The 22,276-nt window shown below is 36.3% G+C and overlaps 1 protein-coding gene and 1 long non-coding RNA gene across 2 annotated transcripts in view; one reads left to right on the top strand and one right to left on the bottom strand.

The window, feature by feature from the left end:
- The window catches only part of LOC134730515 (uncharacterized), a 32,378-nt gene extending 10,398 nt beyond the window's left edge, over nucleotides 1-21,980 (bottom strand). Inside the window, exon 1 of the long non-coding RNA XR_010112301.1 lies at nucleotides 12,319-21,980. This is a non-coding gene — a long non-coding RNA (uncharacterized LOC134730515). The remainder of the gene's footprint in view (nucleotides 1-12,318) is intronic.
- MAN1A1 (mannosidase alpha class 1A member 1) overlaps nucleotides 1-22,276 on the top strand; it is a 172,780-nt gene that overhangs the window by 121,231 nt on the left and 29,273 nt on the right. The window lies entirely within an intron of this gene.

Below are 22,276 nucleotides of genomic sequence, written 5' to 3'. Positions count from 1 at the left end.
GAGTCTGAGCTATTTTGTGATAAAAATCTAGGATGTATAGTCATAGAATTCTTTTTCTGAATTACAAGGGTCTTTTGTGTTCTAATAACGTATTCCATTATGTATATTTGAATGGCAAGTCTAGATGGTTGAGTTTCTCAGTGAAAAATTTGGTGAAAGAATTATTAAGATTTTTGAAAATTATCACTATATATTATTAAAGAAAACCCTAAGTCAGTAATACCACAATGTCATGATATTTGCATTATGATCATTTGTGTTACCCAAAGCTTCGGATTCATTATAAACACATGAAATACCACTAGGGTTGGAATGAAGTTAATCACATTCTTTGCTCTTAAACTAAAGGTAAAACTTTCTTCAGTTAAGTTATTGAGGAATAAATATGCTGGTGAACAATCAATAAGTAATTACTACAAAACTGTATTACAGGGGTCTCTCTGAACCATATCCCTTTCACAAGTCTAATAAATTTCAACATTGTTTAACTTTTAGTTGAATATGTTAAACTAAGAACTAGGATACAAAATGTTTTGTTTCTTGTCTCTTTTTCTCTCCAGTAAATACTTTCATATTTTTAAAAAAGTTTTGGTTTCCTAAGCATTTCAATGAACAGAGCAATGAAATATTATTGCAGATGTATTTCTCTATATATAGTGCATTCTCTTAAAATTTTAGTGAGTAAAACTTTTTGTTAAATTCACTTTATAAAACAGTTTCTTTTTTCTGATTATAGAAAAATTTTCATGGGAAAAAATAATCACTCGAAATTTCAATCCGATGTTAACATATGCATCACTCAAGTCTCATTTTTAAAAAACAGGCCAAGTGCAATGACACATGCCTGTAATCACAGCACTTCAGGAGGCCAAGGCAGGAAGATAGCTTGAGTCTAGGAGTTCAAGACTAGCCTGGGCTATGTAGTGACACCTCATCTCTACAAAACATTTAAAAATAGCTGCTCATGGTGGTGTGCACCTGTGGTCTCAGCTACTGGAGAGGCTGAGGCAGGAGAATTGTTTGAGGTCAAGGCTGCAATGAGCCATTATCACACCACTGCACTTAGCTTGGGCAATAGACTGAGACCATGTCTCAAAAACAAACAAAACAATGAAATTGTATACTTTCGTTCCATTCGTTTTTGCTTTGTATCCACTTTTTGGAGGCATAATTTACCTAAAGAATACACCCATTTTAAGTATAAATTTCAGTGTATTTTGACAAATGTATACGTCTGTGCAGACACTGCCACAATCAAGATATACAACTTTTTGTTACTCACAAAACTTTCCTTGTGACCCTTTGCAGCCATTCACTTGCCATCATCTGACCCCAGGCAACCACTGATATGTTGCTGTCAGTATACATTAGTTTTGTCCCTTCTACAATTTTATACAAGCAAATGTGCAATATGTACTCTGCTGTATAGTTTTTTTTGGTACAGCATGGTGTTTGCGGTTCATTAGTATTCTGTGTATACTAGTTCAATCCTTTATATTGCTGAGTAGTATTTCATTGTATGAATATACTATAGTTTATTCTCCTGTTTATGGATGTTTGTGTTATCTCTAATTTTCAGTGATCATAAGTAAAACTGCTTAATGAAAGTTCACGTTCAGGCCGGGCATGGTGGCTCACACCTCTAATCCCAGCACTCTGGGAGGCCAAGGCAGGAGGATTGCTTGAGGCCAGGAGTTCAAGACCAGCTGGGCAACATGGCAAAACTCTGTCTCTACTAAAAATATATAAATTAGCCAGGCCTGGTGCCTCACACCTGTAATCCCAGCTACTCAGGAAGCTGAGGCACAAGAATCGCTTGAACCCAGGAGGCAGAGGCTGCAGTGAGCCAAGATTGCGCCACTGCACTCCAGCCTGGGCAACAGAGTGGGACTCTGTCTCAAATTAAAAAATAAAAAGTTCATATCCAGGTCTTTATATAAACATTTTATATATTCTTCTTGGTAGATGCCTATGAATGGAATTATTGATCATATCAATTTTTATTCCCTACTGTCTTTTTCAAGGATGTTTATTGAACAGCCTGGGAAGATGTGTCTAAAATATCATCTTTTAGGACAATGGGCAGTTTTTTGTTTGTTTGATTTCATTTGTTTTTAGTTTGTTTGCTGTCCACAATAATGATGTTTCCTTCTGGAACAAAGATTGGGCATGTTTCCTAGCAGCACCTTTTAAAGATTAGGGTTCCCTCAGCTGTAACACAAGCCAGTGTCATGTGCAGCGTCCACCCAGGCTGCTGTGCGTCACCCTTGTGTAACGTGAAAGGCAAGGGGCACTGATGCATGGATGAAGCTCATGCTGCCTGCTGTTCCTTTCACTCCTTTCCTGTGCTTTGTGTGTGTGTGTGTTATGGCAATCAAATATTTTTAGTATTCATTTTGAGTCCTCTTTAGACATGTTAGTTGTCTGTCTTCATATTAGTTTCTTTTCTCATGGCTGCTCTAGGGATTACAATTTACTTAGAGTTAGTATTGTATTTCAAGTAAATTATAGGAACTTTAAAATAGTAGAGATCTTTTTAACCATCTTACCTTTTGCGAAAAAATTCAGATAGATGCATGGATAGGCAGACAGATGTACTTTATATCTACCTACATAATTTGCCATTTTCAATGCCTTTAGTTTTTTCCTCTGTAGCTATTCCCTGCAGCCTAAATATGTTCTTCTAGTATTTCTTTTACAGCAGGTTTGCTGGTGACAAATTATCTCATTTTTTGCCAATCCAAAAATACTTCCCTTTCACTTTTGAAGAAAAGTTTCATCAGATATATTGTTGTTTAAAAAATATATAAAGAAGGGTTATTGGTTTTCAGATTTTTTATCAAATTTTGAAGATGCCATTCTTGCGTCTTATGGCTGTTCATTGTTTCTGAGAAGTCAGCCATTAATCTTGTCATTGTTTCCATGTATGTAATGTGTTACTTATTTTCTGGGTACTTTCAAGATTTTCTCATTATCTTTGGCTATCAGAAGTTTGAGTTTGATGTCCATAGCTAGGGTGGTTCTTGTTATAGTTATCCTGCTTGTGTTTGCTGGTTTTTTAATATTGGTAAATTCATGGCTTTCACAAAATCTGGAGTTTTTAGCCAGTACCTCTTCAGATATTTTTTCTACCCTTTCTCCTCCTCCTCTTCCTTCTCCTCCTTCTCCTCCTCCTTCTCTTTCTCTTTCTCTCTCTGTCTCTCTCTCTAAGAGACAAGGTTTCACTCTGTCACTCAGGCTAGAGTTCAATGGCACTTCATTTCAGCCTCAAACGCCCAAAATCAAGTGATCCTCCCACCTCAACCTCCCAAGTAGCTGAGACTACAGGTGTGAGCCACCGCACCTGGCTCCAGTTATACTTTTCTTTGACCCCTAAATGTTATTTCACAAGTCTCTAAAGCTCTGTTCATTTATATTTAATCTTTTCTGAATATTCTTCAGATACAATTTTTTTTTTATCGAGACAGAGTCTCGCTCTGTTGCCCAGGCTGGAGTGTAGTGGCGTGATCTTGGCTCACTGCAACATCTGCCTCCCTGCAACCTCTGCCTCCCGGGTTCAAGCAGTTCTCCTGCCTCAGCCTCCTGAGTAGCTAGGATTACAGGCGTGCACCACCATGCCCGGCTAATTTTTGTATTTTTAGTAGAGACGGGATTTCACCATGTTGAGCAGGCTGGTCTTGAACTCCTGACCTTGTGATCTGTCCACCTCGGCCTCCCAGAGTGCTGGGATTACAGGCATGAGCCACTGCACCCGGCCCCAGATACAATTATTTTTAGTGATATCTTCAAGTTTACTGTTTCTTCTGCCCATTTATTTAGCACATTTTCTTTGAATTCTTTGAATGTATTTAAATAGTTGCTTTGAAGTCATTGCTAAATCCAGCATCTAGACCCACTCAGAGTCCATTTCTGTTCATTGTTGTTCTTCCTGAGCATGGGTCACGTTTTCCTATTTCTTTATATGTCTGGTAACTTTGTGTTAAAAACTGGATATTTTAGATATGTTGAGTAGCTTTTGATATATTACGTTCTTCTGAGAATTATTTTGTTATTGTTTACCTAGCCATTAACTCTCTTGGATTCAAACCATAAACTGTGTCCCCTGCCAAGTGCGACAGCTGGTATTTCTGCTCAGTTCTTTCCATTTCCAGCTGTTGGTTTTTAACCTGGCACCCTGGGGATCTTCTCCGTACCTGTGCAATTTAGCATTCAGTCAAGGATTTTGGCAAATTTTGTAGACATTGCTAAGCTCTGTCTTCTGACACTTCAGTAAGGATTTCACTTCCTGCATCCTGAGTAGAGCACGGATTCAGGAGTACTCAGTCTATAAAAGTAGCAAACATGAAATCTTGTCTAGTGCAGTCTGTCTTTCAAAGGTAGCTATCCCTCTGGTTTCTCTCAGCTATTTTGGTGATCCCCAGTGTCTCCCTTATAGCATGTCTTATTTAGTGGTCATCCAGGGATTTCAGCAGAGATTATACCCAGTGTTTTGGTCCCACCTCTTCTATGGCTTACTTGTTTCCAGGATTCCACCCTGATCTTTCAGCTACCCTGCCAGCCTTTAACTCTGTCCTGTGCCATCTTAAAATATAACTGCAATTTTTTAAAATCAGATTTTTTTAAAAAGCCTTTAACTCAAATTCTTACGAATTGCTGTTGCTGTCTTTCAATGGTTAATGCTCTGTTAGTTTGTGCCTGCTTTTTGGTCACTTTCTAATGCCTTTAAATAGGTGAGTTTTATAATATATATATATAATGCCCAGATTTTATAATTGCTATTACTGGAGTATTTGGTAACCAATTTTCTTCACCATTACTAGAGGCCAGAAGTCCCTCCATTTTTAAAATATCCTCAATAGTTTTCTGTCATTAAGCATTCTCTGACCTTTAGTAGCTGCATAATATCAGATCTCCTAAATAGGCTGTAATTTTTAACCTGTCTCCCGTTTTTAGATATCCAAACTCTTTTCAGTTTTATAATAGTATAACTAGTACTATAATGTATAAACCATTTTTACTTGGGAATATAAGTTTTATTGGGGATAAAATTATAATTTTTAGGGCAAATTTCTAGAAATGAATTCAATTAGTAAGTATGAATATTAATACATTTGATACATTTTTCCAAACATCCCTGCAGAATAGTTGTGCCAGTTTTCAGTGCCACCTATGAAATGTAAGGTTACTTACTTTTTTTTAAGTCAGATAACTTTAAACTTATGAGATTTGGTGGTGTTTGGTTTCTGCTAAAAGAATTATTTGATTTGTTTTATAAGCAAAAAAATTATTCCTGATTGTTTTATAAACTGCATAGGCTATGCTTACATTAAGAAAAATATCACTTGTAATATGGTTATGTAACCAAAATAGTAGAATGAGTAGGAGCTTTAGTTTATTTAGTTTAATTATTAGACTGTTATTTCAGTAAATACAAAAACAGAAAATTTTTAAATTCCACTATAGGGAACTAATTTTGTTCACAAAATATTTTAGAATGAATATTCTAAATATTCATTCTAAAATATTCTTTTCCTATTTCTTATTTCTTCCCTTCCCCCCTTTTTAAACCACTTTGAGATATAATTCACATACCATATAATTCATCCATTTAAAAGGTTCAATTCAGTAGTTTTGAGTATATTCACAGAGTTGTGCAACCATCAGTACAACAAATTTCCCTTCCCTTTTGAATAACAAAATGGGAGTACCAAATGGAATCCCAGTGGCAAGGTCAGGAAGGAGAGAGATTATGGGGCAAGGAGAAGAGAGATTCTGCCACCAGAGAAGCTGGATTTTTCTCCTCACTCCCAAACTCTGCCCAGGATTTCAGCTGTGATTATATAAATAACATTTTAAAGGCAATTTTGTGCATTTTTCAAACTGTAGAAAACTAGTCATGGTGAAGATTCCCTGTGCTAATGTGAAAATGAAATCAAGATCATTTTGTGTTGTCATTGTTTTGTAAAGATGAAAGGTGGACCGGGCATAGTGGCTCATGCCTGTAATCCCAGCACTTTGGGAGGCTTTGGCAGGAGGATCTCTTGAGCTCAGGAGTTTGAGACCAGCCTGGGCAACATAGCAAGACCTTGTCTCTATAAAAACTTAAAAAATTAGCCAGCCATGGTGGCATACGCCTGTAGTCCCAGCTACTTGGGAGGCTGAGGTAGGAGGATTCCTTGAGCCCAAGAGGTCAAGGCTACAGTAAGCCATGACCACACCACTGCAGTCCAGCCTGAGCAACAGGATAAGATCCTGTCTCAAAAAAAAAAAAAAATCCTTAAAAAAAAAAGATGAAAGATACTATAATAACAACAACCAAAATAAAAAACACTTCAGGGTGTTTATTAGCTAAAAAGTATTATCCGTAATACGTTTTATATTAGCCAAAATATAATATTTATCTTATGCTAACAGTACTGTAGCAAAAATGAACTCTGGAAAATATGGCTCTTCACATTTTGAAGTCAGTTGGGGAAGTTTGAATATGGACAACATACTAGGTCATTTGAGGAAATTATTGTTCTTTGTAATGTTCTTTGTTGCCATATGGTATTGTGGTCATAAAGGAGGATTTCCCTACTCTTTGGAGATGCATAGTAAAATATTTAGTGAATTGATATCTGTGACTTCTTCAAAATAATTTCCCAAAAGTATATTAATATGGAGAAAGAATATTATGCTTATATATAGATAGGTGAAGCCACTACAACAAAATAATTACTAATATTTGTTAAATCTAAGTGGTGGGTATATGAGTAAATTTAAGTGTTTATCTCACTCTTGCTGTTACTTTTTCATATATTTGACATTTTTCATTAAAAATAAAGTTTTGGAAAATAGGTCTCTGAGGCCGGGCGCAGTGGCTCACACCTATAATCCCAGCACTTTGGGAGGCCAAGGTGGGTAGATTACTTGAGGTCAGGAGTTTGAGACCAGCCTGGCCAACATGGTGAAACCCTGTCTCTACTAAAAATACAAAAATTACCTGTATTTTTTTGTATTGGGGAGGCTACGGCATGAGAATTGCTTGAACCCAGGAGGCAGAGGTTGCAGTGAGCCAAGATTGTGCCACTGCAGTCCAGCCTGGGTGACAGAAATGAGACTCTGTCTCGAAAAAAAAAAAAAAGAAAAGAAAACGGGTCTCTGAATATTCTAGACACAAAACAAGAATATGATCTTAATGGTATGTTTAGTTTGCTAGTATTAAGTAACATGAGGAAGATATCTATTCATATTTGTCAGTATATGCAAAAATTATCTTTAAAATGCGATTGAAGAAACAAGTAACAGTGGTTATCTGTGGAGAGGGAATAGGAAAAGTGTGGATGGGGCAGGAATTGGAAGTAAAATTTGTGGTTACTTTTTTATGCTTTTTAATATTTTGTAACATTTTATTATCTAATAAAAATTACATATTGAAAGAGAGAATATTGTCATTAAAGATTGGAGCCTAAAAAAATAGAAAAATTTATTTTATGCTCAGAAATTTTTTCAGATAATGCTAAAGCACTGGGCTTGTAACTGTTGTTGACCTGCTGATAATACATTTAGAATTTGCTTCGGGGGTATTAAAAAATTGGTCTTCTTTTTCTTTGTTACAACATGTCAGCATTGTTTTTCTTTTATTGTCTTCTTATAACATGTTTTCACTGGGGACTTTTAAAGAAAAAAGTATATTATGAGTCAGTTTTGTACATATTGGGTTTTTTTAATGCCGTGTTGTTTCAAATAAATATAGATTGGTAATATCTCAATTTTCAGTGCTAATAAATTTCCTTTGCTCTCCTTGGCTCAGGAAATTGGCTAATTTAACTGCTAACCTATATAGAAGTATTTATATGAAAAATGACATCCTGTAGTATCTGAAAAAAGCAGAGCACACATTGTTAAACTAGTCAGACCTGGTGTGGAAACCCACCCACCCTTGCCACTTAATAACTGGAGCAAGTCACTTAACCTTGTAGAGTCCCAGTTTCCTTTGCTAAACGGTAATACCCTACCATCTACGAGGTTGTTGTGGTGATTAATTGAATTACATAAACAACTCTTACTTGTAGTGTCCTCATTTAAAGAAGGTGCCTGTTTATTTTTTTAATGTGGATTACCAGTAAGTATGAAGGGCTAGAAGTTTAACATTGGTTATATGCATTGCCTTATTTGTTTACAAGTCATTCTAAAGAGAAGGAAACTTAAACCATTTTACATATAAAAGGATACTACGTGAAAGTTATGTTTAATTAAATTAAAATTTAATCAATGTATCTTTAAACGCACCAAGTAAAATAAATTCCTGTGTTATCAAGTTTTTACCTCTTGGAATTAAGCTTTAAATTTTCTATTGCATTTTACCAGTGGGTTCACTGGTGATTGGATCAGCAACTCCAAATATCATGATGTCCTTTACAAACCTTATATATTGTCCATAGTAAAGTAGTTGTCGTAATGAACAAGTTTTGGCAGAAGAAAGGTTTCTATGGTAGTCTTTTGAAAATCATTCTAAAATGAAGATTGTGGTAAAAGTCCTCTTATGATGGAATAAAGAGAATAACTTTTATTAATTTCCTGTGCATGTGGATATTCAAAAGTGTATGGATTTTTTAAATGATGATTCTGTAAGAACTCATAGTTGATTACTTAGCCACCTGCAAGATATTCCTTTGAGGAAAAAAAAAAAAAAATCACCAGACAAGATTTTCCTAGCTTTTCTTACTAAGTTGTATAATGTGTCATTGATGTCTGTGGCTGTCTCTTACTATTAGAAATACTTTTATTACCTTTTTCTAGAAGACGTATGACATGTAAGAGCTTTCTTAAAATGCTACATATTTGGTAGTTGTGTAGCAATTACATTGCTTTAAGAAAGTTGGCTGTTAACAGTAGCAATTTGTTACACTTTTAAATTTTGGGAATACCTAACATTGTTTCATTACTACTTGTGTTACAATTCTATCTCCAAGTGAACATTTGGTGAATTTTTTTTTTTTTTTTGAGTAGATGTCTAAAATTGAAGGGAAAAAAAAACAAAAACAGATCTCTTTTGGTTAGCTAAATGTCAGTTGCTTAATCCAAAAAGATAAAAATGTTTTGCTGGACTAATCCCTGTAGTTTCAAAGCATTTTCGTGTGTATTATTCCATTTGATCCCACTAAAACTCTATAAGGTGGGGTAGGTAAGTGTTACTTTGTTTTATAGATCAGGAAATTGCTGTCAAAGACTTGAAGGGACATGCCCAAGATAACACCTGAAAATTCTCTAAGTGCATAAATGCTGCTTAATGATTATCTGACCCATTCCCTAATTTACCTTTAGTCTCTCTATTGTCAAAACTCCTCTGGATAAAATGTTCTCTGTTGTTTAAATGCAATGATTTTCCCTTCTCTTTATGGAGAAATATTGATGAAAACACTAAATCTCTATAAAGAAAAAATAAATCAGTGAAATTTTGCAGTAAGATGGGAAAAGAGAAAGAAATGCCAAAGTGAAAATTAATTTCAGAATACAGTAAGTCCTCACTTAATGTCATCAGCAGGTTCTTTGAAACTGCAGCTTTAAGCAAAATGACATATAACCAAACCAGTTTTACCCTTGGCTAATTGTTATAAACAAGGGTTAAGTTTCTACAGCACATTCATGGTCACAAAAACATCACCAAACTTCTAAAGATCAAAGCATTTCTAATATTAAACATTGAAGTACATATGAGCTATACTTAACATTTAAGAAAGATTAATTAAAAAAAAAACAGATAATTATTTACCCAGTTATTCCAGTTCAAGGTTGCTGGTTGCCAGAGCCTACCTTGGCAGCTCAGGGTGCCAGGTGTGAACCAGCTCTGGCCAGTACGCCATCCCAGCATGGGGTGCATTCATACATACATATTCATTCATTCATTCAGACTAGGACCATGTAGACATGCCAATTCACCTAACCTGCACAGCTTTGAGATGTGGGAGAAAAGCTGGAGTACTCAAAACCCATGCAGACATGAGACAACATGCAAACTCTGTACAGGCAGTGGCCCCAGCCTGGAATCAAGTTTGTTTTGTTTTTTTTTTTTTTATCGATGTTATAAGTAAAGGACATTGAAAAGACCTTATTTGAGGATCTTCGGTGGTTTAATATTCGATAGCGATAATTAGCTAAGATATTGTAGAGGTGAGCCTAATACAATGTGTTATCTGATGTGAAAAACAAAAATATTTATAGCTTAAAACAGTAAACTTTACATACTGTATATACTACTATAACTTTCTCTCCTGAACCTAATTAGGAAAAAATAAGTTATTGTACAGATTTTTAGGGTCTTTTAAACATAATCTTAGGTGAGAGGAGAAAGCTTTCTAAATAGAGTACAGAACCCAGAACACATATGGGGAAAAATTGAAAATTTTTATCAAATGAAAATTAGTATAACCCAAAACATGACTAAAATCAAAAGACGACAAATCAAGAAAAAAAATTACAAAACATAGGACGGATAAAAGGCAAGTTTTCTTAATATATAAAAAGCTCTTTCTAAAACCATTAGGATGACCACTGGTGGCTAATGTGGCATGATTGTAGAATTTTTAAAAATTAGGAGATGTCTACCTGTTTGTCAATAGAGGATTGGTTTAATGAAATGTGATTCTTCACTTATGGAATGTAACTATGCAGCTGTTAAAAATTATCCTAGAAAAGTGTCTGTGATGAGCTACTACTAATTGAAACAGGCATGTTGCTAAGTAATGTATACAATGTAATCCTATTTATTAGAAAAACAACGAACTCCCTTTCTAGATATCCATATATGTGTGTGCATGTGGATGGATAACATTGGTGAACTAGGATTGGCAGGTTGGAGGCGCAGGAGGAATTGCAATGGGGTAGGGATACAGTGTTAGATTTTTCTCTATCATCTTTACATTATTTCACTCATTACAATGAGTATGCATTACTTGTGTAATTTTTTTTAATTATAAAGCATAATAGAAGTGAAAGAGGGAGTAACACTCAATATGTAAATGAGACATTCATAAACAGGTGTACTTCTCAGAAAAAGAATTCCATTTGCTGCCGAGCACAGTGGCTCACGCCTTTGGGAGGCCAAGGCAGGCAGATCATGATGTCAGGAGATTGAGACCATCCTGGCCAACATGGTGAAACCCTGTTTCCACTAAAATACAAAAAATTAGCCAGGCGTGGTGGTGCATGCCTGTAGTCTCAGCTACTCAGGAGGCTGAGGCAGGGGAATTGCTTGAACCTGGGAGGGGGAGATTGCAGTGAGCCAAAACTGGGCCACTGCACTCCAGCCTGGCGACAGAGCAATACTCCATTTAAAAAACAAAACAAAACAAAAAAAATTCAATTTGCCATTCAACACTGGAAGCTTATCATTAAATAAATGCAAGTTAAAGCAGCATTAAGATGTTACTTTTAACCTAAAAGTTTGACCAAGTTTTAAAAGTTTGATAAATGCCCAGTTAGTGAGCAACTAGACCATTCTCATGCCCATTAAGAGGGAATGTGTATTAGGACATACTCTTTGGAAGGCAATTGGGTAATGTTTATTAAATTTTAAATACATACTTTATGACTTGGAATTAGACTTGTAGGATTTTATCCTGGAGACCTATCCATGCATGTGCAACATTGTTTATCGTAGCAAAACTTGAAGCAAAAGAAAAATGTTGAATAAGTAACTACTGTACATCCACAGAATACTGTGCAGCTGTAATTAGGCAGAGCACCAGGATACTTTCTGTTTTCAGCAAACACAGTATACAACAACATGTATGGTATACTTCCATTTGTTTTTTTTGTTGTTGTTGGGTTTTTTTTTTTATTATTTTGACTCTTCATTACATGACTGTGCACTAGGAAATTTTGGAAGAGATTTCATTACATCGTTGACGTTTACTCTGAGAAATGACAGTGGGATCTGGAGTATGTGGCAGATTCATTTCTGTTACATAATCTTTTGTTTCTTTTCCATTTTTTGCCATATGTATGTTATTGTTATACTTTTTAATGATTTCAGAAAAGCCATTGCAGAAAAAATGTTCCTCAAATTGAACAAATTGATCTTTATAAATAACTAAAAAAGGAAAATTAAAATGCTTGAGTTTGGCTTTTTCCTTGTAATTGTGGGTGATAGTTATTATAGCAAACTCTGAAAAGAGAACGCATGCTTGTCTTTACCACACCTGCTCCTACTTCACTCTTCCCCGTCTTAAATGCTGTCAGTACTTACCCAGCTGCTAGAGCTAGCAAACTAGAAGTCATCTTTGATCCTGTCTTCCCTTATCCCCAAATCCAATTCTTCCTGACAACTCTTACCTCCCGAACATCACTCCAGTTCCTCCACGTCAGTCCATCTCTACTATCAGCACCCAGGCCAGGCCACCAACGATCTGCCTTTTGCCTATACAATCATTTGCTTGCTTGCCTACACTCTTCCTTTTATGTAACCTATTCTTCCCACAGTATCCAGAGTGAACTTTAGAAATGTGAATCAGACTTTATCATCCCCTGTTTAAAAGCCTGGAATGCTTTTCCACTGCACTTAGAATAAATTGAAACGCTTGATCTGGCCTAATGTCCCTGTGTAATCTGCCCCTGCATCAGCTCTCCAGAGGCCCTGGCACTGGAGTCCCCTCACTGACTGTCAGCTACACCAGCCAAGCTTCTGTTTTCACACTTTGCAGACTCATGCCTAACTTAGGACACTTGTAAGAGCCACTCCCAGGTCTTCACTGGCAGGTTCATTCGATCGTTTCTGGTCTCACCTTGAAGATCTCTGCTTCTACATGTTCTTCACAACAAGCCAGTCTAAAGAAGCTTCTCATCAGACTCCATCACATCAACCTGTTTTATTTTCTATTTTGCACGTCACACATTACAAGACAGTTTTGCCATTTTTCACATTGGCATTCCACTGTTAACTGAAATAAGTAATCTTAAATTCTAAGAATATCTGTTTTCCCCCTTGGGATCCAAGAAAACATTTTCATTTTGAGTAAAGAGAAAAATAGCCCAAAAAATATTGTTATTATACTTAAATTGACATTCAAGGAAAAAGAAGGAACTCATCCCAACCATAAGATATATTTTGTGCCAAGTGTAGACCCAATCTATAAACTGTGGAATCTTCCCACTGGCTCATTGCTTTATTTCTCAACAGTTCATTTCACACCAGATCTATCTGGAAAAGTCTGGTATTAGTCTAGTATAAACAGTCTGAAGTTCAGCCTCTCTCCTGCTGTTTCAGATTCATCTATCTCGTAGAGACTCTTATCACATTACCAGTCTCTAACCCTAATGATTCCCTAGAAGTGAGAGTTTTGGGCCTAATTATTACATAAACTTTTCTGTATCCTTTGCCATTTACCTCATACTGTATGCTTGATGCCATGTAAAGCCCAGAATCCATTAGCAGAACATAAAGAAGAAAGGTTTTTATTTTCTTTCTTCCTTTTCCTTAAAGATAAAATGAGAATGATTAGTATCTCTAATTTCCGTTTTTTGTTTTTTTTTCTTTTTATACTTTAAGTTTTAAGGTACATGTACACAACATGCAGGTTTGTTACATATGTATACATGTGCCATGTTGGTGTGCTGCACCCATTAACTCGTCATTTAACATTAGGTATATCTCCTAATGCTATCCTTCCCCCTTCCCCCCACCCCACAACAGGCCTCAGTGTGTGATGTTCCCCTTCCTGTGTCCATGTGTTCTCATTGTTCAATTCCCACCTATGAGTGTAGTATCTCTAATTTCAAAATGCTATTCTGAGATTTTTATTTTAGCATTTTATAATGCTTTCTAAAAAATACAGTTTCCAAAAGTTAACAGTTTTCTTGTGTCAGCATTCATTTATCTGAGTATTTCCTTAAAGGCAAAATAATGACGGTAATTTGTTTCAAAATACTGTAGTGGGCCAAGTGTGGTAGTTCATGCCTGTAATCTCAGCACTTTGGGAGGCCAAGGCAGGCAGATCACTTGAGCTCACAAGTTCGAGACCAGCCTGGGTAACATGGTGAAACCCCGTCTATACCAAAAATACAAAAAATTAGCCAGCCGTGGTGGTATGCGCCTCAGGAGGCTGAGGTGGGAAGAGTGCTTGAGCCCAGGAAGAAGAGGCTGCAGTGAGCTGAGATCATGCCACTGCACTCCAACTTGGGTGACAGAGTGAGACCCTGTCTAAAAAACACAAAACAAAAATACAAAATACTATAGTGATGTTTTTACTTTTTGCATTTTACAATTTAAAAACTTATAAACTGCAGTTATTTCTGTCAACACTGATATATTTTGAATATTTCTTCTAGAAAATATGTAGTTTTACTATCAGCCAGTTACTTTGTTCTTTGAAACATTTTTTAATGTTAGTATCATTATTAAGAGGCTACCAGAAGTTCAGAGCATGAAAAATAGCCCCATTTTGATTATTCTTACTTTATAAAGGTTTTTAGGGCTGGGTGCAGTGGCTCACACCTGGAATCCCAGCACTTTGGGAGGCCGAGGCGGGCAGATCACGAGGTCAGGAGTTCGAGACCAGCCTGGCCAAGATGTTGAAACCCCGTCTCTACTAAAAATACAAAAATTAAGCCAGGTGCTGTGGTGCACGCCTGTAATCCCAGCTACTCAGGAGGCTGAGGAAGGAGAATTGCTTGAACCCAAGAGGCGGAGGTTGCAGTGAGCCAAGATCGTGCCACTGCACTCCAGCCTGGCTGACAGAGCAAGAATCCATCTAAAAAAAAAAAAAAAATGTTTTTAGGAGTTTCATTACATTTGCAATATATTTATCCAATAATATAATCTTAATCACTGAAAATGTATAAACACGTAAATTAAAGGTAAACATAAATTGAAAGTATCAATACATGAAAATATTTTAACTCTTGAGTAATAAACCTTGTTTGTTTTCTATTTCATGGAAAATATAATGGATTACCGTGATATGTTAGAAATGGATTTGTCGCTGCCTTATTACAAATGCAGCAGTTATAAAATGGCATCTATTATGTAACTGTCTTTTTGAGGGAGCGGTGGTGGTAGTAAAAGAAACAGAATTGTTTTTCTGCCTTTAGTTCGGCATGAGAAGTTGAAACACAGAAGATGTCGCAAGGCAGCAAAGAGCTGATTATATGCAGATTGTCCTTTAACGCTGACTATATTTTATATAAAGGTGTTTCTAAGGACCAAAACAGGGTACACATTGACTTCGTTGTAGTAGTTTATGTTCTGTTGAAAAGATTATCTATCTTTATTGCTGAGTTTTCCTCATTTTTTATTCTTTATTGTCCTTTTTATTCTTTTGTCTTTTTCTTTAATCTTTATGTTTTTAAAATTTTAGATGCCAAAGTGTTTCATAACACAGCATCCAACAACCTCCAAACCATAAGTTGTAGGCAGAAGGAAGGAAAATGAGAATGAAGTAGTTTGGTAGCTTTATTCTTCAGCATCTGTTTGAGAGTAATCTCTGAATCTGTTTGTTTTTATCACTAGCTATGCGCACATTTTTATTTGTGCATTACTTCTTTCATAAAAAAACCAAAAGTAAGAAAAGCTACCATTTTAAATTATAAGATGGTTTAATTAACTGTCTGGTTTCTTTTGGTTGGGTAGATGCATTTAATTTGAAGAGAAATATCTAAACTTAACTCATGCAGCTTAAAAATTACACCCTAATTATTGATCCTGATTACCTAGACATCATCTGTTTTCCTAAACTCGCTTCATATTAATTCATCATTTGGGAATTTGAATACCGTTTTCTCCCCGTGGGTTCCTTAATAGCATCCATTTTACTGATCCTGCCTTAAAACAGTTGATTACCCACTCTGAAGTGTAGTGATAATGAATGTACTAGGCATCAAGGAATGAATCCATTCCATTTAATCCTAAGTAGTTTAATATCCGGAAAAGACCTACAGTAAGGATCTGCTGAAATGGGTAATAAGATATCAGTGTGTTTCATATACCAGTCAGATGAAGTTCAGTTTATTTTATAGAAGTTTAATTAGACCCTCTTGATCTTGGCTAAGTAATGCCCAGAGGAAGAACAGAAATGGTTTTCCAAAAACTGTTTTTCCTCTACTCAGCTGCCAGAACAAAATTTAATTGAGTTGCAATTGAGACCCCAATCCTCCAACATTTCAGGGTAGGATATCTTGGTCATCAAAAATAACCTGAGCATATTTCCTAGGGTGTTTGGTGTTTGGATGGCACGGTAACGGGCATAGAGTAAGCACTCAGTAAATTATGACTGACTGACTGGCTCAGTCTTAAGTTGCTGAGTTTGGCAAGATGCATCCCCGAAGTGCTTACTTTTTAACCTGTTGAACAGAATCACTTAATATTGGCCTTTATGCCTCAGAATTTCTGCCAAAAACTACCATTACTTTTGGTATAATTGATAGTGAACTGTTCTTTCCAATAGTAATTGCTCTGGTAATTCAGCTGGGCCCTGAGACTAATGGTGCCAGACTTGTAGCTTTCATGGGCAAGGTAAAAATTTTCCTAATTATTGAGAGATTGGCCTTAGGTTACCAATGTTTTTATTTCATTTAAAAAGTATACCAAAAAAAAAAAAAAAAACCTACTATTGGCCGGGCACAGTGGCTCACACCTGTAATCCCCACCCCCCCAGCACTTTGGGAGGCCGAGGTGAGCAGATCATGAGGTCGGGAGATCGAGACCATCCTGGCTAACATGGTGAAACCCCGTCTCTGCTAAAAATACAAAAAATTAGCCAGGCATGGTGGTGGGCACCTGTATCCCAGCTACTCAGGAGGCTGAGGCAGGAGAATTGCTTGAACCTGGGAGGTGGAGGTTGCAGTGAGCCGTGATCGCACCACTGCACTCCAGCCTGGGTGACAGAGCAAGACTCCATCTCAAAAAAAAAAAAAAAATTCCTACTATTATTTCATTTAAAAAAAAAAAGATAAGCTTAACATCACAAAAATAGGAAGGACAGAGATTCAGAATAAAAGACAATCATTTAAATTGAATAAAATTTAAGCCTTCATAAGAAGTTACCACCCTGTTGTTATTTTCCTCATTTCACCTTTTCTTGACTCTTAGAAGTCACTTCAGACCATTGCAAATTTGTGATAGTAAATCATGGGATCAGCCTGGAAGAGGAAGTTTTCCTTAAATTGGCTATAAGAGGGGCATGTATGTGGTGACACTAAATATGGGATTAGATTATCTAGATGTAAGTTTAGGGTGGGAGCCAATGACACAACCTCTTTGTTTTTGCTTTTCGGTTTTATTAAATTAAGCATGTATTGAGCACTGCTGTTTTCTTGGCACTGCTGTAGACTTTGGGATAAAACATGTGCATGATGCACAGGTATCTGTTGCTGATGATCTTAGAAACTAGGAGAAGCGAGTAATACTGGCCACACTGGCTACAGTAAGAGACCATAGGACAGAATTTGGAGAGTTGCTAAAAGCCTGAAGTCTGTACTGATTTCATGTGTCTTAAGCCATAGATGATCCACAGACCCATAGAATGAAAGACAGAGATGGAAAACATAGCCAAATTTCACTATGGTGTTAGTGTCTTAAGTACTGTCTTGAAATGAAAATATGTGTTTAACTCTTACAGTGATGGAACAGTTGTATCTAAAATCAAAGTAAGGGGAAATTTTAAGAGATGTTTGGCAAACTAACTTCATATATTATTATTTCCGAAGATGGAATATACTATGCTTCTATTCCAACTTGAAGCTTATTGGAAAAATATCTTGATATAAATGATTGTGTGTAGATTTCTCCTCCCCAGTTTTAAAAAGACTCAATATGATGATTTACAACAGGTGGATGTGCAATATCCCAAGGGCTATGGAGGCTACCATATGAGGTGGGATATCATTGGCCCACACTGGAAAGAGAAATAGCTCTGTAAGTAGTGGATGTTTATGTCTCTAATACACATTCCCAAGTCCTTCCTCATTATCAGTTTAGATAATTAAACTGACATCTTCCAGCTGGCATCTTTGTAGACATTTTTGTCTGAAAATAAGTTAGCTTTAAAAAGAAATGATTCATAAACATGACAGGAATGAAAAAAAAAAGAAACTAGACACCACTGAATTGTTTATAGTGGCAAAAACATAAAAATAAATTAGCTTCAGTGTCCAGTGCTGCAGTGAGTTTAAATACATCGGAATATATCCTTGGAAAATTTTTTTAAATAATGTATCTGTTTAGTCAGATAGTATGCACTCAACAGCAATAATGATGTACGTTGATTGGCATGGAAAATGTTTGTGAAAAATGCAGTATATATTTAAAGCAGCATGTAGGACTGATTTTTTTTTAAGTGGTGTATATGCATGCCCATCTAAATACACCAAACTGCTTTTTCATCAGTTCTGCTCGCCTTTTTGGTGGTGTTCTCTGAAGCTATTGATAGAATATCCCAACTTGCCCAGTAACTGGACAGAAACTGCACTCGACTTATCTGCAATTTGTTGATAGAAGTTAGCAAGGAGATCTTACCCAAAAGATAGATGGGAACGAGAAATATGGCATCTTTGAACCTCTCAGGAGCAGGTTATTTGTGGAATCAGAGAGTGCCTCTCGCCATCTTTGTCTTCATAACCCCCGTCTTCCCGCACAGCCCAAGATAGTCAGATGTAAGAACAGCAGTACTGAGAGTCAGAGTAAACTAAATTGTTACATCTTCAGTTTCAGCTTTGTCTAAAACAGCTACCCATGATGAGATGGAGCAAGATATGACTAATTTTAAACATTATTTTGGCCCTTAGTTAAAAAGTTGTGTGGAGATTTACCCTGCTGCTGTTTGAAAGCAGGAAGCTGGGGTTTATGGGTTAATTCAGTAAATAGCTGCCCTGTATTAGCCACCTTTCCCCAGAGGGATAGTCATTGGGAAATAGTCCTCCACAGTCAGTTTCTGCAAGCTGCAATAGAATCGTGGCTAGTCTTAGAATGCCAGTCCCCTGGAATTGTTATTCCAGGTCTTAGTGAGGTCTTAAGAGTGTAAATTTGAAAGATCAGCACTGTGCAAACCTTTTCAGGAAGGACGCGTTTGTAAGTGAAGCCCAAATTGCTTTATCTAAAAATCAATTCACTTTGAGAATACAGCTAAATGACGCAATCGTTGATGAAATTTCTGATTATTCTTTCCCAATCTGTGCTAAAATCCAAAAGGAATAATGTTGGATTATCTGCTCTTTTGAATTAAATATCCCTGTTTGCCATTCTGTTTGCATACATGACTGAGCCTTTGCAATAATTGTATGGGATGTGAGGGAGTATTTTTCTTCCAAAAATTGATAACTGTATAACCCCAAGGAGTCAGCTATATTCTGGACTATGAACTTGAATGAAGTTTGTTTACAGCTCAGACATTATTCAAACCAGAATTCTCAAGAAAATTATTTTTGGTTCATTTCCCATTTTGCATAAAATAGCAAGCAGTGAGGAAGAATAAATCGAAAGTCATAGCTAATCAAGACTTTATAACTATTTAATGCTTTGTTTATATATTCATCTGGCAATTTTTAGAATTGCTTCAGTTCTATAAATTATCTGGTACATTTGATGATAATAGGTAGCCAAATATATTTGTTAATGATCCAAATTGTATCGGGACAGTCACTGTAACCTATACCTTTTTTTTTTTTTTTTTTTTTTTTTGAGACGGGGTCTTACTCTATCACCCTGGCTAGAGTGCGGTGGCAATCAGCTCACTGCAACCTCCGTCTCCCAGGCTCAAGTGATCCTCCTGCCTCCACTTCCCAGGTAGCTGGGACTACAGGTGCACGCCACCATGCCCAGCTAATTTTTGTATTTTTTGTAGAGATGGGATCTCACCATGTTGCCCAGGCTGGTCTCGAACTCCTGAACCCAAGTGGGCTGGCTGCCTCAGCTTCCCAAAGTGCTGGGATTACTGGAATGATGCATCACACACAGCAACCTGTACCTTGAGTTACCTTAATTTAAGATTATTTTGAAAGAATACACTATCAATCCAGAGCAATCCTCCAACTAGTTGAATCATTACAGGCTCTAGGAAAAGAGTTAGCATCTCTCCCATAGGATTCAGATATGAATAGACTAGCACCATTAGTACTGTGGTTCCTTCCTCCGGCCCTATTAACCATTCCCAGAAGACAGGAGGAAAAGCACATAAAGCCCATTGCTATCAGAGCTCTGAGGTCTGCAAATAATTATGCCTTCTTGTTTTTGAGTAAAGTAGGATGAAATATATTACCACAGTTAATAAACTACATTCAAATTATAGCCTCCAAAGCAACAAAAGCATTCCACACTTTCAAAAGATCATAGTGACTCAATTCCTTTAAAGAGATGTTTCTAATTATAGTTGCCAAAATCTATTATTTTAGTTGTGATATATTTCTTTTTAAATATTTATTACCTTTATAGAATACTGAAAATTTAAAAATTGAAACATATACATTAAGTAATACTCCAATTTAAAATGGAAGAAGTAGGAATTGGAAGAAACAGAAATAAATAATTAGAGTGATGTAGAAGTTGGAAGTTCTGCTGCAGAATCCTTTGAACCAAACACTTGGCAGCTCCCCAGACCACATTTATTGCCTTTTTGTGTATAAATTTCCACTGGCCAACTTGTCGTCTTGGCTTGAAATGTAGTCATTGTAACAAGATTGGTAATATTTAAATATCTTTTCCTTTCATGCCTGTCTTATGGAACTAATGGTTTCTGAACACAAATTATTATTTTATCTTTAAAATATTTTTCTAAATATTATTAGTTTTTATAAAATAGACCAGATAAAGAACACCATAGCTGTCTTTAAAATACTGTCATAATGGAACTGAAGTTAGAGACATTTTAAATCTCCCACTGCCATAGATAAAATTCGTTTTTGGCCCAGCCTCACCTTTGGTAACCGGGAATGCCCGAGACACTGTGACCCCCTCTCCACCAGACCAAGGGAGCTGAACTCTTACTCTGGCCTCATTTCCCTTTGTCACCAACCCCCCCATTTGAGTGTCAAATGCCCATGTCCATACATCATTTTAAACATTAAAGCCTTATAAACACATAGATTCCTCAGTAGATTTATAGAATTTAAAAGACAAAAATGACTTTAGAAATCATTCAGTTCATCTCCCTCAATCTGTGAGTGACCAAAGCTTACATGCTTGCTATGCAAGACAGGAGGCAGCCATTTCTCTGAGACACACAGACACATTTCAGCTGTGGCGGCATGTGGTAGATAGATGTGTGCCCCATGTCCTCATCTAATGTCTATAGTTGTGCCATCTCTAATTTCTTGAACCCCTTCCCTGACTTATAAAGAGCCAGTAGAACCGTTGATCTCATAAGTAATCTAACTGAAATACATTAATTCTGCAGACTGAATGAATGGTAACCAAAGATGTCCTTTCATATGAACATACTTTATATTCTAAATCCAGTTTTCTTTCTATTAGCATAACATTTCCTCTGCTAGTGATTTTAATGTTCTTGCTTCCGTGGTTGGGGGTTGGGGGGTGGTGACAGAAAAGAGTACCATTTTCCTTCTGATATGAATGTGTACAAAGAGGGAGGAAGGATAAATTTAACCCTTTTTAAATTAAATGTTAAGAAATGTTTCTAAACATATTGAATGCTTTTCCAGTATATCTCTGGATTTTTCTCGATTCACCACATTGATGGCAGAGAACAAATACATGGATACAAAGTAATTTGAGGTTTCATTTAGTACATATATATTGCTTAACTTTCTCATCTGAGTGTGCTACCACATGCTCTAATCCCCAAACTTAACCAGTCCCTGAAGATCTGGAAGGCGGGCTGGGCTTCCTCAACACTGTGTTCTCTTTCTTTTCCAGGATAAAGTCATCATCTCCTCTTACCCTGATATTGCCTTATGTCGCAGCTTTGTTTTTAATATTTCTCCAGACCACAGAAATTTGTAGTTTTGCTAAATAGGCTTATTGACGTTAGTCAGTGATGGAGTGATTGGAATAAAACAGTGATATGTCATGACAACTAGTTAATGACCAATTACCATGTGCATTTGCCATATGTTAGTAAACTTTGAAAGTAGCTATTTATCCTATTTGGATGATTGGAAATTCTTTTTTATAAGCCAACTATGAAAATAAAACCTGACTCATATTCCCAGAGCCTAATAAATTTAGGGCATTTTGTAAAATAAATGAATATATCATTTTCAGATCTCTGTGTCTTATTTCTCTTTACTTTTTCTTAGATGTACTGTATATCAGTGTTTTGGAGGAAACTCTAGGTTTTGCTGTAGA

This window comes from Pan paniscus, chromosome 5 (assembly GCF_029289425.2).
Source record: "Pan paniscus chromosome 5, NHGRI_mPanPan1-v2.0_pri, whole genome shotgun sequence".
Taxonomy (NCBI): Eukaryota; Metazoa; Chordata; class Mammalia; order Primates; family Hominidae; genus Pan; species Pan paniscus.
This window is presented reverse-complemented; position numbering and strand designations above follow the sequence as displayed.